At 40.7% G+C, this 14,612-nt stretch overlaps 1 protein-coding gene across 5 annotated transcripts in view; it reads left to right on the forward strand.

The window, feature by feature from the left end:
- FBXO36 (F-box protein 36) overlaps window positions 1-14,612 on the forward strand; it is an 82,582-nt gene that overhangs the window by 15,051 nt on the left and 52,919 nt on the right. The gene's annotated exons all lie outside the window — the stretch shown is intronic.

Genomic DNA, 14,612 nt, shown 5'->3' on the forward strand with positions numbered 1-14,612 from the left:
CCTCTAGAGAGAGGATCTCGTGTTTTCATTCAGCCAGTTGTCCCTGTTGGGGAGCCTTTGCCTACCAGACCTCCTCATTGGCCAGTCAAGCCCATTATATTGCCTGTCCTTAGAACACATGTTAAGAGCTGATGTTTTTGCCCCCAGCACCTGTCTCCCTTCTTGTGGTAACAGTGCCCTGATGCTCCTCAGAAGAAACCACGCCTCCCTCACCCTCCCTGCACGTGGTCTGAATAGCTGGGCCCACCATTGCCGATGGCCAGCGTGACTTAGAGAACTCAGTCCAAGCCAGTCCAAGCCAATGAGGTGCTGAGACAGTTGAGAAAGGAACGTTCCCTTTACCTCTGCTGGAGCTGAGGTGCTGTGAGCCCGGAGCTGCAAGCAGCCTTCTTGCCACCAGGCACGACCTGCCTGTGGGTGCAGCCAACCCGGAGGGGGAAGGCTCCGGGCGGTCAGAGAGCGACCAGGTCTTCGTGGCATCGTCTGTAGCTTCTGGAACCTGCTAGGCCTACAGCTGTGTACGCCAGTGAGGTTCTCCTTTTCACTCAAACCAGGTCGAGAGGGTTTTCCATCACCTAAAACTGAAACCATCCTGACTGGTCCAGGTCAGACGGCCACCTTGGTCCAATCAACAGTGGCAGGTGTGGCAAGCTGCTGTCACCTGTAGAGCAAAGTGTGCTCGAGGAGGGTCAGCCCCAGAGACGGCAGCCGTGGGCGAGACCGGCATTTTGAAGCTCAGTGTCTCTAACGTGAATAAGGGTGTGCAAGGCAAAGTCAGCTGGTTATTATTATAAGACAAAAATTAAATTAAAAAAATGAAATAGCAGGCAGGTAGGTATGTATAGCGTGCAGGAGCCTTGGTCCATTGGCAGCTTTGCTGGCACACTGTGGGCTGTGTGCTTGGACCTGGACAAAATACTGATGTGGACCGCTCCCACGATGTGCTCATAAGAACTGCATGCGGTTGTATGTGTTGAATAAAGATGCCGGATGCAGAGTAGTGTGTGTTTTCTGAATTAAGTTCTTCCCACCCTCTTTTCTCAAAAACTACCTCTTCCATATGCTCCACGCTAGAGACCAGCTATGTTTGAGGAATCGAAGTGCAATCAAAAATGAAGCTAGCAAAAACAAAGGAGGTATTTGTGTCAATGTTCTAAGCAAGTTTACATTTCGCCATAAAAATGCTTGTATTTACTTAACAGTCCCATTTATGATTTTCCAGTGGTTTTATTACAATATTCCAACTAGGAAGATAGTATCACTTTTTTAAACACAAGGTTATCAAATGAGTTGCTTAAAGCAAAAAGAATTCTTTTATTAGTACCTAAAAGTCCTAGATTATGTTACTATTTTAATTATGAAAGAGAAAACTGAATTTCTTCTAAAGACTAGCAAAACTCATATTTTTAAGTGTAATAAAATGGAGAATTTGGATTATTCAGAAAAGAAACTTTAAAATAGAGCTTTGGAGATTTATGAGCTGTAGTTTGAAATGGGTTTAGACAGCTAAAAATCATTGTTTGTTAAGAAGAAAAATAATCAAATGAGGGTGAACATGTTTTTTACTGTTCTATTTTAGATGAGAAGCAGCGAGCAATTTTGGCAGCGCCGTAAACTGAGTGGAGGGGGAGTGGTGGGAATTGTTGGGATGGGGCAGAAAGAGGCAGGAAGACAGCAGTGGGGTCAAGGAGAGTTTGCGAATAATAACCAGTACGATGAGTTTGACATGGTGGTTAAGCACATGGAATCTATAAACCGACTCTGCCATTTTCTAGTTGTTGGACTGCAGGCAAGTTATTACCCTTTGCCTCCATTTGTTCAACTGAAAAATGGATCCATTAATGACACCTCATAGGCCGGGGGAAACAAGCTAATAAATACAAAGAACCAAAGACAGTGCCTGGCACATTATAAGTGCTGTATTTAGTATTATTATTAATGAAGTTTTGATTGAAGTGGAGAGATTTAGTAGTACAACAGTACTCACTACTTTTTAAGCCAGTTAAATGTAGCTTAAAAAAAACCCTGCGTGAAGAGCACATGGCATCTGAGAGGACTAAAGCCTCCTTTCAGAATTTGTCGTCTTGCCCCTCAAAATCAGATTCCCTTCCTTGGTTTTGCATTTTCCTAGGCTTAAGCTGTTGGCTTCTCCCTCTTTTACTTTGTCCTCTTCATTTCTGTCCAGTTGGATGTCATGTCCCATCCTCCGTTCCTCTGGACTTGAGTGTTCATCCCTCACTCCCTCCCTGTTGCTCCTTCAGTCCCTCCCACCAGTGCTGCTGCTTTTCTGTCCAGTGTCCACACCTGGCGCCCTCCTTCATCCTGCCCACCTCTGCTGGATGTATCTTCCAAAACACACCGTCAATATTCATGAGCAACAAATTCCACACTTGAGAATTTGCCTGCTCGCTAAGATTCATCAGTAACGCCCAACTCAATATACTCCTGATGCTTTCATAGCCGTTCCTAGACATGTGCAGAGCAGAGGAAAAACTGAGTCCACCCACTGGCATGTTCCCAGCTGAGGTCCATCAAGGTGATGCTCTGTCTCCTTGTTTCAGCTCATCCTGTAAACAAGTGTCCTTTAGCACTACAGGCTTTTTGTTGGTGACTTTGTTGTTTAAGATGGCCCCCAAGCATAGTGCTGACATGCTGTCTAGTTTTCCTAAGCACAAGAAGGCTGTGACTTACGGAGAAAATATGTGTGTTAGATAAGCTTCGTTCCAGAGTGAGTTACAGTGCTATTGCAGTAAGTTCACTGTTAATGAATCACCAGTATATGTTGGGGGGAGGGTATAGCTCAAGCGGTAGAGCGCGGGCTTAGCATGCATGAGGTCCTGTGCACCAGGTCCGGGGTTCAGTCCCCAGTACCGCCTCTAAAAATAAATAAATAGATAAACCTAATTACTGCCACCACCAAAAAATAAAAAAAAAACAACACAAAACAAATATATATTAAAGTACCTTTAAACAAAGACATACACAAAACAAGGTTATGTATTGATCAGTTGAAAATGCAACCAGTGGCCCACAGGAATCTACCCCTCTGTTTCCTGGAGGTCGATGATTCAGTATTTGCTAATTCAGCATTGATGGCGACTTTAGGAACCTAACTACTGTGAGCAACAAGAATCAGCTGTACGCACATATGTGCACACACGTGTATGGACCCTGCGAAATAATCTGGTGCTCCATTTCACTTCCAGGATATTGATCTATACAATCGGGCCCCATTTCCTGCTTCACTTGTCTCCTCATACTCTTTGTCACAAATCTTTGTTCCAACCAAACTGACAATTTTTTTTCTGCCCAGAATTTATTTCAGGTGCTGCCCCTCCCCACTCCTTCCACCTCCAGTCCTTTGAGGGGATTCACTGGGGTCTGAGCACAAGGATGGACACATGATCTAGGCCTGGCCAGTCATTAACCGGCCTGCCTCCAGGACAGGTGTGGGTAGTGACACAGATTGGAGCAAGACAACCATTCCCTGGGACGCTTCACCCTCTTGTCAAGAGAGTTAGTTTCTCATTTCTTTGAAGATCCTCAAGCTGGATGATGTAGGCTTGGAGTTCCTAGCTGCCAGGCTCCCCCATCTGCAGGAGATGATAATGAGGCCAATGAGAGAGAGGAGCAGAAACAGAAGGAAAGAGAAAGAGCTACTATTTGACAAAGAGACAATCTGATGCTGTCATTTACATCCCTGGATCGTGTCGAGCCCAAGGCCGGCCACACCACTGCCTTTCCAAGCTGCATAACCCAATGTGACTACATTTTTACTTAAACTACTCAAGATTGAATTTCTGTCTCTTGAGACAAGCAGTCATGAATAATACACCAAACATTTCTGATCTACCTTGAATGCACTCTTATACTCTGCTCTAAATCATACATTTCTCTTTAACTTGGATTTCTTTTTGTGTGTGCAAAATTTAGTGTACCTGGATTTCCTTCTGTATATCTTCTCTATCCTTAAGATTTTTTCAGTTCAAGGTTATTGTTGCTTGGGATAGACAGTAAAAGAGGAAACTGGAATCTGAGAAGATTAAAAGGAAGTAGAAGTAGAAATTGCTCAGTGCAGCCCTTGGGGGAAGTAGGGAAGCAGAGGCAGGTACCCGAAGCCTTGGAACTGCACTTCCATTGGGCATGTATGACCTGGGGGGCACAGCCAGGTGTCGTGCTTTGCAGTGTCCAAGGTGTCTGAGAGCTAAGCCTCTGCAACCTGATTTATGGGGGACCATCATCTCTTCAACTCACCCAGTGTCACCGGTGCCCTCCAGTCTTCGATGACACTACCTCCACCTGGAATGCCCTTTCCTCATCTTTGCTTACTAATTCATCCTGTTCTCAGTTCTGCCTTCATCTCTGCCAGGAATCCCCTTAACCTGGCCTTTTTCAAGAGTAAGTTTGAGGAAAGAGCTTGAGAAATGACAGGTCAAATGTAGGTTATCCCCCGACTTTTTCACTTTAAGTATCCCCATGACTCTGGATAGTGGCAGCCAACAGCATGGAGTCATCAAAGCAAAAATAAATGAACTTTTGAATAAGCAACAAGACACTGAAGAAAATCTCTCTTGACATGATCACCAATAGGCAACATCAATTTCTGTGCGTCTCATTGAGATTGATGGGGGAAAAGAAAATTTCTTTTTGAGCAAACAAGAAATGGTGAGTGGAAATTAGCTTTTACGAACATAAGCTGTACAGATTCAAGGCTGCAAGAGCCTGTGTTCAGCTGGCACGCGGTCTTGAATCCAGCTCTTAGCACAATACTGAGCACATGGTGGGGATTCAGTAAATATTTGCTGGATTAAGAAATAATAATCCTATTTGCTATAGTGTTTTGGAAATAAGAACAGAGCTCAAAAATGGCACAAAGATAGGAAGTGGCCCACAAGGTAGGGAGTCATGTCTTAGGAAGGGTTTTCTTCAAGATGTGACTATGGCATTTGAATCTTTGAAAAATGGAATAGATAGTTTCCAGGGAAAGAACTCTAGGCAGGAGGGATGCATTTTAGCAAAGTCACTGAGTTGTGATACTACGGTTATGAAACTACAAGTGCTGTATTGAAATGTAGCATGTAGTCAGGGGTTTAGCATGAAGTGATGCTGAGGGAGGTCACTATCTGGGGGGCCTTGTATGCCACGCCTTGGAGAACCTTTGAAAGATTTTACGTGAAAATTTAAAAACCATATTTGTATTAGTATCTCAGTAAGAGACCTTTGGCTGCCATGTTGGATCTAGCCTGGTTCGAGTGTAAAGGTGGAAAGCCCTCTTAAGGGATTTTTGTCTCGATCCTCAATAACACAGTGGAGATGAAGGGAATGTCAAGAGTTGTTAAGGAAGTGAAATTGATAGAGTTTTGTCATGGAGTCAGTGTTTTGTGATGACGGATAAGAGTCTAGGATGACTCAATTAGTGCCACCAAAGTAAGGAATGCAGGAAGTTTTGTAAGAGGTTTGTAAGAGAAGACGCTGAGATCAATTTTTTTTTTTATAGTTGATTGTGAGGTGCCGGTGGATTACCCAGTAAGCATCTGGCTAATTTAGCAGGACTTTGGAGATCAGGAGTGCAAATACAGATTTTGACTCAGCAACATTTAAAGCTGTGGATGAGATTACTTGGAGGAGAGAAGTCAGCTAAGGACAGAGCTTTAACCCTGAAGCACAGGTCAGGGCGGAGGAATACTTGTGTCCCCACATTTGCGTCTTCTTTATACTTTTGAGGGAAAAAAATATACGTTACTCTTATTAGTGGCATAAACTACAGAGATTATTTGAAGATAGGTTAAATATTTTTCCTTTTAAGTAATGAAATGCATTTGCTGTGGAAACAGTCTTGACAAAACAATGTTGGTAAAGGCGTGGGAAATGGCTCCTCCTCTGTGATGCTGAAAGGAATGTGAATTAGTGCACACTTCCTGTGGCAGAAATCATTAGTTGTCCCTGGCATCTATTTTCCCTTGTCCTTAATAAACGATTACCTGATTTTTAGCTGAACATAGTTACACAGGAAAAAAAGACATTTCTCAGTCTCCTCTGCAGCTAGATGTAGCCACATGGCCAAATTCTGGCCAGTAGGATGTTGGCAAAAGTGGTGAACGTGACTTCGTAAAAGAGTCCTTGGAAGTTGGACCCTTTCTTTCCCTTCCTCCTTCCTGCTGTGTGGAATACATTTTCGATGGCTCAGACTCGAGCAGCTATCCTGCTCCATGCGGAAAAGCCAAGTTCTAAAGATGATGGAATACCAAAACTCAAAGATTCCTCGTCCCTTGGGTCATGGACTGCCACCTCTCTTACTTAAACTGCCATGTGTAAGCCACCTCTTGGGAGTTCTGTCGCATTCAGCTAAACCTAATCCTGACTGAAATGCTTCCCAAAAGCAGTTCAGCAATACTTCGTTAACATATGCATGTTCTTTGCCCTGGCATCCCACCTCAGGGGATCTGTCCTCAGGAGATAATTACACAAATTTGAAATGACACATATACTGGGTATTCCCATGAATAAATATCTATGACATAAAAGATTACAAATGAACGTGTTATTATCCCATTAATGTAAAACTAATACACACACTCCTCACACACATATACACACACAATCAATCTATAAATGTATATGAAGTCTGAGAAATGTTTGAAGAATGTCTATAAGAATACTCTTTAATGCCTGGAAATGGGATTTTAGATTTTAGATTTGGGTTTTTTGGGTTTTTTTTTAACTTTCTCATCATGCTTTTTAGTTTGAGCTGTTTACTATCAGCCATATCATTGTTACAAAAACTATAAAGCCTTTTTAATATTTTTAAATGTTTTCTTTAAAAAATTAGTATCTGGGGCAGGGGAAGGTATAGCTTAAGTGGCAGAGTGCATGCTTGGCATGCACGAGATCCTGGGTTCAATCCCCAGTACCTCCTCTATAAATAAATAAACCTAATTACCCCCTGCCCCCCCAAATTTTTTTTTTAAATTAAAAAAAATTAGTATCAGTAAGAAAATAATGAGGGGAGTTTTGCCAGCTAAGTGTTTAGGAAGAGGTGTGGCCTTTGTTAATAAAAGGCAAATAAATGAGAACATACTTCAGGAAAGCTGACTCAGCTTTTTTTGGTAGTCCGTGGGAGATGGGGACATCCTAATTGGCAGGTTTCGAAACTTTCTAGTGAAAAAACAATTGAAACTTAGATGGTCTTCTTAATGGAGAACATATTTCAATTCTTTCACTTTATGTCTGGCGAGCCAGGGTGGGGAAAGGAAATACACTTTTGGTGTCAGAATAAACTTTAGTCATTTTGGTCTCCATGCTTTAATTTTTTTCTTTAGAAATATATCCACTGTAATTAGTAGTAAATCTAGCACGATATTTATGTATGCACACAGTGTAAGAACTCATCAACGTCACTGAAGTTTTAATTTTGAAAAGATGGACTTCTCTCCCAGATTAAATAAGCCTCTAAATATTTTCTCCCCACTCCAATCTCAGGTCATTTATTATTTTTTAGGTTTTCTTTCTTTTTTTTTGTTACAAAAATCTTACTTTATTTACAAAGAAATATGTTTATACAATTCATAGCAGTTAAATGGAAATAAAATTATAGGGAACCTTGAAGAAGTCAGGCCACTTATAATCTGTTTCCTGGTAGACCTGTTTAACTGCAGTATTTCCAAATTTTAAAATTCTGTGGCAGTAAGTCACCCTCCTTTTTTAATTTTTTTAATTTTTTAAAAATTTTTTTGAGTTATAGTCAGTTTACCATGTTGTGTCAATTTCCAGTGTAGAACACAATTTTTCAGTTATACATGAACATACATATATTCATTGTCATGTACTTTTTCAGTGAGCTACCACAAGATCTTGTATATATTTCCCTGTGCTATACTGTACAATCTTGTTTATCTATTTTATATATACCTGTCAGTATCTACAAACTTCAAACTCCCAGTCTGTCCCTTCCCACCCCCTTCCCCACTGGCAACCACAAGTTTGTATTCTATGTCTATGAGTCTGTTTCTATTTTGTATTTATGTTCATTTGTCTTTGTTTTGTTTTGTTTATTTTTTTAACATTTTTTATTGAGTTATAGTCAGTTTACCATGTTGTGTCAATTTCCAGTGTAGAGCACAATTTTTCAGTTATACATGAACATACATATATTCATTGTCACATTTTTTTTTTCACTGTGAGTTACCACAAGATTTTGTATATATTTCCCTGTGCTATACTGTACAATCTTGTTTATCTATTCTATATATACCTGTCAGTATCTACAAACTTCAAACTCCTAGTCTGTCCCTTCCCACCCCCTTCCCCACTGGCAACCACAAGTTTGTATTCTATGTCTATGAGTCTGTTTCTATTTTGTATTTATGTTCATTTGTCTTTGTTTTGTTTTGTTTATTTTTTTAACATTTTTTATTGAGTTATAGTCATTTTACAATGTTGTGTCAAATTCCAGTGTAGAGCACAATTTTTCACCTATACATGAACATACATATATTCATTGTCACATTTTTTTTTCACTGTGAGTTACCCAAGATCTTGTATATATTTCCCTGTGCTATACAGTATAATACTGTTTATCTATTCTGCATTTTGAAATTCCAGTCTGTCCCTTCGTGCCCCCCATCCCCTTGGCAACCACGAGTTTTTATTCTATGTCTATGTGTCTGTTTCTGTTTTGTATTTGTTTTTGTTTGGTTTTTTTTAATAGATTCCACATATGAGCAATCTCATATGGTATTTTTTTTTTTTCTCTTTCTGGCTTACTTCACTTAGAATGACATTCTCTAAGAACATCCATGTTGCTGCAAATGGCTTTATGGTGTCATTTTTTATGGCTGAATAGTATTCGATTGTATAAATATGCCACATCTTCTTTATCCAGTCATCTGTTGATGGACATTTAGGCTGTTTCCATGTCTTGGCTATTGTAAATAGTGCTGCTATGAACATTGGGGTGCAGGTGTCTTTTTGAAGTAGGATTCCTTCTGGATATATGCCAGGAGTGGGATGACTGGGTCATATGGTAAGTCTATTCCTAGTCTTTTGAGGAATCTCCATACTGTTTTCCACAGTGGCTGCACCAAACTGCATTTCCACCAGCAGTGTAGGAGGGTTCCCTTTTCTCCACAGCCTCTCCAGCATTTGTCATTTGTGGACTTTTGAATGATGGCCATTCTGACTGGTGTGAGGTGATACCTCATTGTCGTTTTGATTTGCATTTCTCTGATAATTAGTGATATTGAGCATCACCCACTCTTTTTTAAATTTGCCTGCCAGTTTGACTGGAAATAGTCTGAAGCCCAACCAGCGAAGTATTTAGCCCTTTTGTGGAGTTTAATGTATTTTTCTCTTTTATGGCCATTTAAATAACACTGCATGAAATAAATAAATAAGTAAGTAAGTAAATAAATAAATAAATAAATAGCAAAAAAAAAAATGATAAAATAAATAAAAATAAATAACACTTCACTCTTATCACATTGATTTCCCCAGCACCTGCCCTTACTTAGCATTTCAAAAAAGACGAAAAGCTGGAAGGGATAATTTAGCCCCCGTTTTCAACCCCTTGTCTGCTGTAAAATCAGATGTGGCTGAATTATAGTCTTAATTTTTAAATGTATTCAATATGATTAAATAGGGTTAAAATACTAAATTTCAGTTAACAGAAAATAGCCTGCTCATTCACAGAGAAGTGCTTTTGTAGTAATTTCATAATAAGGATTGCTCAGCTGATTTGATTGCTTGGTATCTTTATTTTTTGATGTTTAAATTAAAATAAATAAATACATAGATGCATAATGAGTATACCTATAAAGATATGTTCAGATAGAAGTAAATTAATGTAAGGTGAATCCAAAATGTTTACTACTACAACTCTATAAATATCAATTAAAATATCAATATTATTTACATAAATAAAATTTTTTATCTTCCAAAGTAGAGATTTATGTAGTTTATACCCGACATTTGATGAGTTCCAATACCTAGACAATGTAGTGTCATTCTCAATACAATCTGAAAAAAATCACCTTTCTTGATTTGATTTCTGTCATTTGTTGGTTGGGTGCCAGTTGGATAAATTCATGTTTTAATTTGTTCAGTAAGTTCAATAACTTACCAATTTCAGTTCTATGCCTTTCACCATGGGCACTCTGCAGGTTAAAAAAAAAGTCTCTAAGACTTGGAGATTGCTTTGGAGGCTAGTGAAGGTAACAAAAGATGAATGGTTATAGTCCAGTGGGCTCCATGCCGAACAAATAAAACCCTCCAGTGAGTACCAGGAAGCTTGGGTGGCATTTGGGCCGTGGAAGGCCTTACTGGGATATGAAGAAGGGATCTGAGACCATCCTGTGCAAATGCTGGGAGACATTACAAGGCAAGGAACCACAGAGAACTTAGCCTTGGAAATCTGGGAACCTTCTGGGGAGAGGAGGAAAGCGGGGAAAGAGCCAAATGCTGCAGAGCACAGGTAGCCCCCGCTTTTCAAAAGTTCTCTTTACTCCACTTCACTTTTACGAAAGACCTACATTGGTACTTGTTTTCACCAACTGAAAGATCTGAAGATTTTCGCTTTTATGAAAAAAAAAAAAGGTGTAAGTCCATAGCATTGGGGCACTGTTTTGCAGGGACCCCTTGCAGAGGCAGCTTGCACGCCCCGCAGCAGGAGTGGCGCTGCCAAGCTCCTTCCCTGGGAACCACACAGCATCTCAGCATCAAGTCGCCAGAGCTTTGAACTGTGTCCCTGAGCATCTGTGCTTGATCTCAGTTTATTCTGTGCAACCCTTAGCACAGTGTGTTCTGAGCTCATGCTTCTTCGCTTTACAGAATTCTGATTTAGGAAGCGTTTCATAGAAGCAATGTACTTCTGGACGCAGGTGAAGTTGAGTGGCCATATGGTAAAATAAAGATAGGTGTGCCCTTAAGACATGGAGGCTGGGAGGATCCTGGTATTTGAAAGATAGATTCAGTAACATGATGTGTGTGAATGAAAGATGAGGGAACAAAAGGCAAGGAAGATGGCTGGTTTCTCCAAGAAATTTGTTTACAAAGATAGGGAAAGAATGATCAAAGGATTGTTGTAGTTGTTGGAAAGGGGAGGAGGTTTGAGCAGGTTGAAGGCTAGGAGGACGGAGCTAATGGAAAGGAAGAAGATGACAAAACAGGAGGAAGGAGCTGGTACAATTGAAATAACATGAACTTTTGTGTCAGACAGACCTGAATTTGAATCATGGTAGCTGTGCAACTTTGGCCAGTGAAACTCGCTGCCTGAATCTCACTTTCCTCAAATAGAACATGAAAACCCAGAATGTGAATACAGTTTCTTTATTCATTTATTTAATTATCTTTAACAGCAGGTGCTGGACATGCAGAAAACACTTGTCCTTGCTTTCCAGGATCTTACAGACTGGAGGATGTAGTTATAGAGAAGATAAACACATTTGAGAGATATTTAGGAGGTTAAAATACTTTTGAAGACCTGCTTACTGTTTGGATTAGGAGTAAGAGAGAAAGCTGTACAGCACACAGTGGTGTAGGCATGTGTCCTACTAATTGGTTCAGAAACATGGGCAGGAATTCCTCATATTCCGTCTCTCTCAGCAGGTGTTGACGAGAGCGCCTATAGCCCCGATCACCTCTGACAGCTGACTTGTGACCATATGGGAACCAGCCTTCAGCTGAAGCCAGTACTGCCTGAGCTTGGGAAAGCAGGACCATGGGAAAACCTAGGTCCCTGATGACATAATTGAACCACTGACCATGCTGTGCCTGAGCCTTCCCCATTCTCTAGACTCCATTCCAGACAGTTGGAATTTTCTGTTCAGTGTAGCCAAAAGCATCCTAACAGTTATAGGTTGATATGAGAAAAGTAAAACGAAATGTATAGAGCACCCAGTATCTCAACAGGGTGAACTCAATTTTTGCAAACTGTTAATATGAATTGATTAATACTATAATTGATTTCCAGGTTCTTTTGCAAATGGTGATGCCCGTAGTTTGGTGAACTTTTTCTGTAAAGTGCCAAATGGGAAATATTGTAGGCTTTGTGGGCTATATATGGTCTCTGTTGTATATTCTTTGTGGGGTTTTTTTGTTGTTGTACTTTACTTTTGTTTGTTTGTTTGTTAAATTTTTTCTGAGGGTGAGGTAATTGGGTTTGTTTATTTTTGGAGGAGGTACCAGGGATTGAACCCAGGACCTCGTGCATGCTAGGCATGCACTCTACCACTTGAGCTGTACCCTCCCCCGTTCTTTCCTTTTTAAAAATGTAGAAAGCATTCTTTCTTTTTTTAATTCTTATTTTCATTGAAGTGTAGTTGATTTACAATGTTAGTTTTAGTTGTACAGCAGAGCGATTCAGTTATACGTATACATATATACATACATATTTTCTGTTTATTTTCCATTATAGTTCATTACAAGAAATTGAATATAATTTCCTGTGCTATACAGCAGGTCATTGCTGTTTATCTATTTTATATATAGTAATGTGTATCTATTAATCCTAAACTCTTAACCTATCCACCCCCCGTTCATCCCTCGTAACCGCAGTTTGTTTTCTATGTCCGTGAGTTTATTTGTGGTTTATAAGTAAAATTTGTGTGTGTATGTGTATATATATTTCTTTTTTAGATTCCACATATAATCAACGTCATATAATATTTGTCTTTCTGTCTGACTAACTTCACATAATATGATAATCTCTAGGTCCATCCCTGTTGCTGCAAATAGCATTATTTCATTCTTTTTTGTGGCTGAGTAATATTCCATTGTATCACATCTTCTTTATCCATTCATCTGTCGATGGACATTTAGGTTAAAAATGTAGAAACCATTCGTAGCTCAAGCTGTGGGCATATTTGGCCTGCCAGCTGGAGTTTGCCAACCCCTGGTGATGCCATTCACCGACACAAGAGCCCAGGAAGAGGAGGCTAGAGGAGAAGATATTGAGGTGACATATCCAGGTAGAGATGTTCATTAGGCCAAAAGATCTGGGCTGGAGATATAAGTGGTGAATCATCAGCGCACACAGATGATAGGAAGCCGAGGAAGATGTCTTAGGGATGGATGAGATCACCCAGGAAGACTGTGTAGAGTCTACATGGTGAGATGAGGAAAGGGCCAGGGATAGGGCTACAGAGAGCCCTGTCCTCCAGGATCAGAGTGAAGGTCACAGCCCCAAGTAGGTTAAGCAGGAAGTCCACAGGAAGTAGGCCAGTTTCCATACAGTGGCTCACGTGCTGTAACCGATTCACACACAGGGTCCTAAGAGGGCACATGGAAGAGGCATCTAACAAGCCTGGCCTTGTAAAGTGAGCTCAAAATGCCTTGCCTTAACAGTCTTGTGTGAAATGGCTGGGAATTAAGCCAGGTATTTCAGGCAGAAGGAATAGCCAATGCAAAGACACTGGGCAGTGCAAGACAAATACAGGTGCTGGGATGGAGACAGCCTGAAACCCAAGGTGAGACATAGGCTGGGGCAGACAAAGAGGGCCCGATCAAGGGGTGTTTTATTATGTCGATGCCTTAGAAGGACTGGGGAACTCTACAAGAGTTTCAGCCAGAGGGTTGGCATGATCATATTCATGTTTTAGAAGGGGCGCTCTGGCAGCAGATGTGTGCAGGATGACTTCCAGGGGGGTGAAACAGGGTTTGGTGGGGAATAGAAAACCTCTGTCCTTGTCCAGGAGGAAAACAGTTAAGGTTCCTTAATCACTAACGCTGGTAAATGCTTTACAACTGGTTCTCCCAAGGGAGGAAGCCCCTATGTGTAGCAATTGCCAATTTCTATGGTGTAAACACTTCCCTTGTGGCCAAACTAAGGCAAGTCATGGGAATACAGAAAAGAGGTGGATTAGAGAGAGATTTAGGAGTTGTATGAGACTTGGTGATGGATTAAATTGGGGTGAAAAGGCTTGTCCAGCTTTCTGTCTTGGGGGTTGAGTTTGAGATATCACTGAAATAGGGACAATTAAAAAATAAGTAAGTCTACCTGGTCCCTCTCCCCCTGTTAGTATGTAAATTCCATGGAGACAGGGACTTTTAATTGCTTCATACACTACTGTGACCCTAGCATGAGGAACAGTAAGTGCATGGCACATGGTTGACACTCAGTTTTTTTGAATAAATGAATGTTTCCCAATTAAGCCGCTACAGAGATCAGTGTTGACTTAAGAAATAACACTGCCCATGAAGGAGTGCTGAGCTATTACCCAAAAAACTGGGTTCCTCTCTTGGGTGTCGAGCCAAAAGACACAACCAAGACAAAGATCAGGAGAAGGAAGGACTTACTATTACTTGCAGTGAGTAAGGAGAACACCGGGGATCTTTCCCAAAGCGCTGTCTCCTCGAACAGCAAAGCTGGATATGTTTTAAGCTAAGGGTATATGAATATTCATGAAGAGGCTTGAGTGGATGGACAGAGTCCAAGCTTCAGTTGACTGAAGTCACCAGAGTCAAAAAAGGTTAATATCATCCTCCTTAGGTTCCAGTGGCTCTGATGTGTTGAGCACTTCAGGCTAATCTTGAAACAACCGGAGTCTTTACAACTGATGCATTATCTTTGCTATTGTTACTTCTCTTGCCTGATAACAGTTGTTTCTGCATTCTTTTAT

This window comes from Camelus ferus, chromosome 5, assembly GCF_009834535.1.
Source record: "Camelus ferus isolate YT-003-E chromosome 5, BCGSAC_Cfer_1.0, whole genome shotgun sequence".
Lineage (NCBI taxonomy): Eukaryota > Metazoa > Chordata > Mammalia > Artiodactyla > Camelidae > Camelus > Camelus ferus.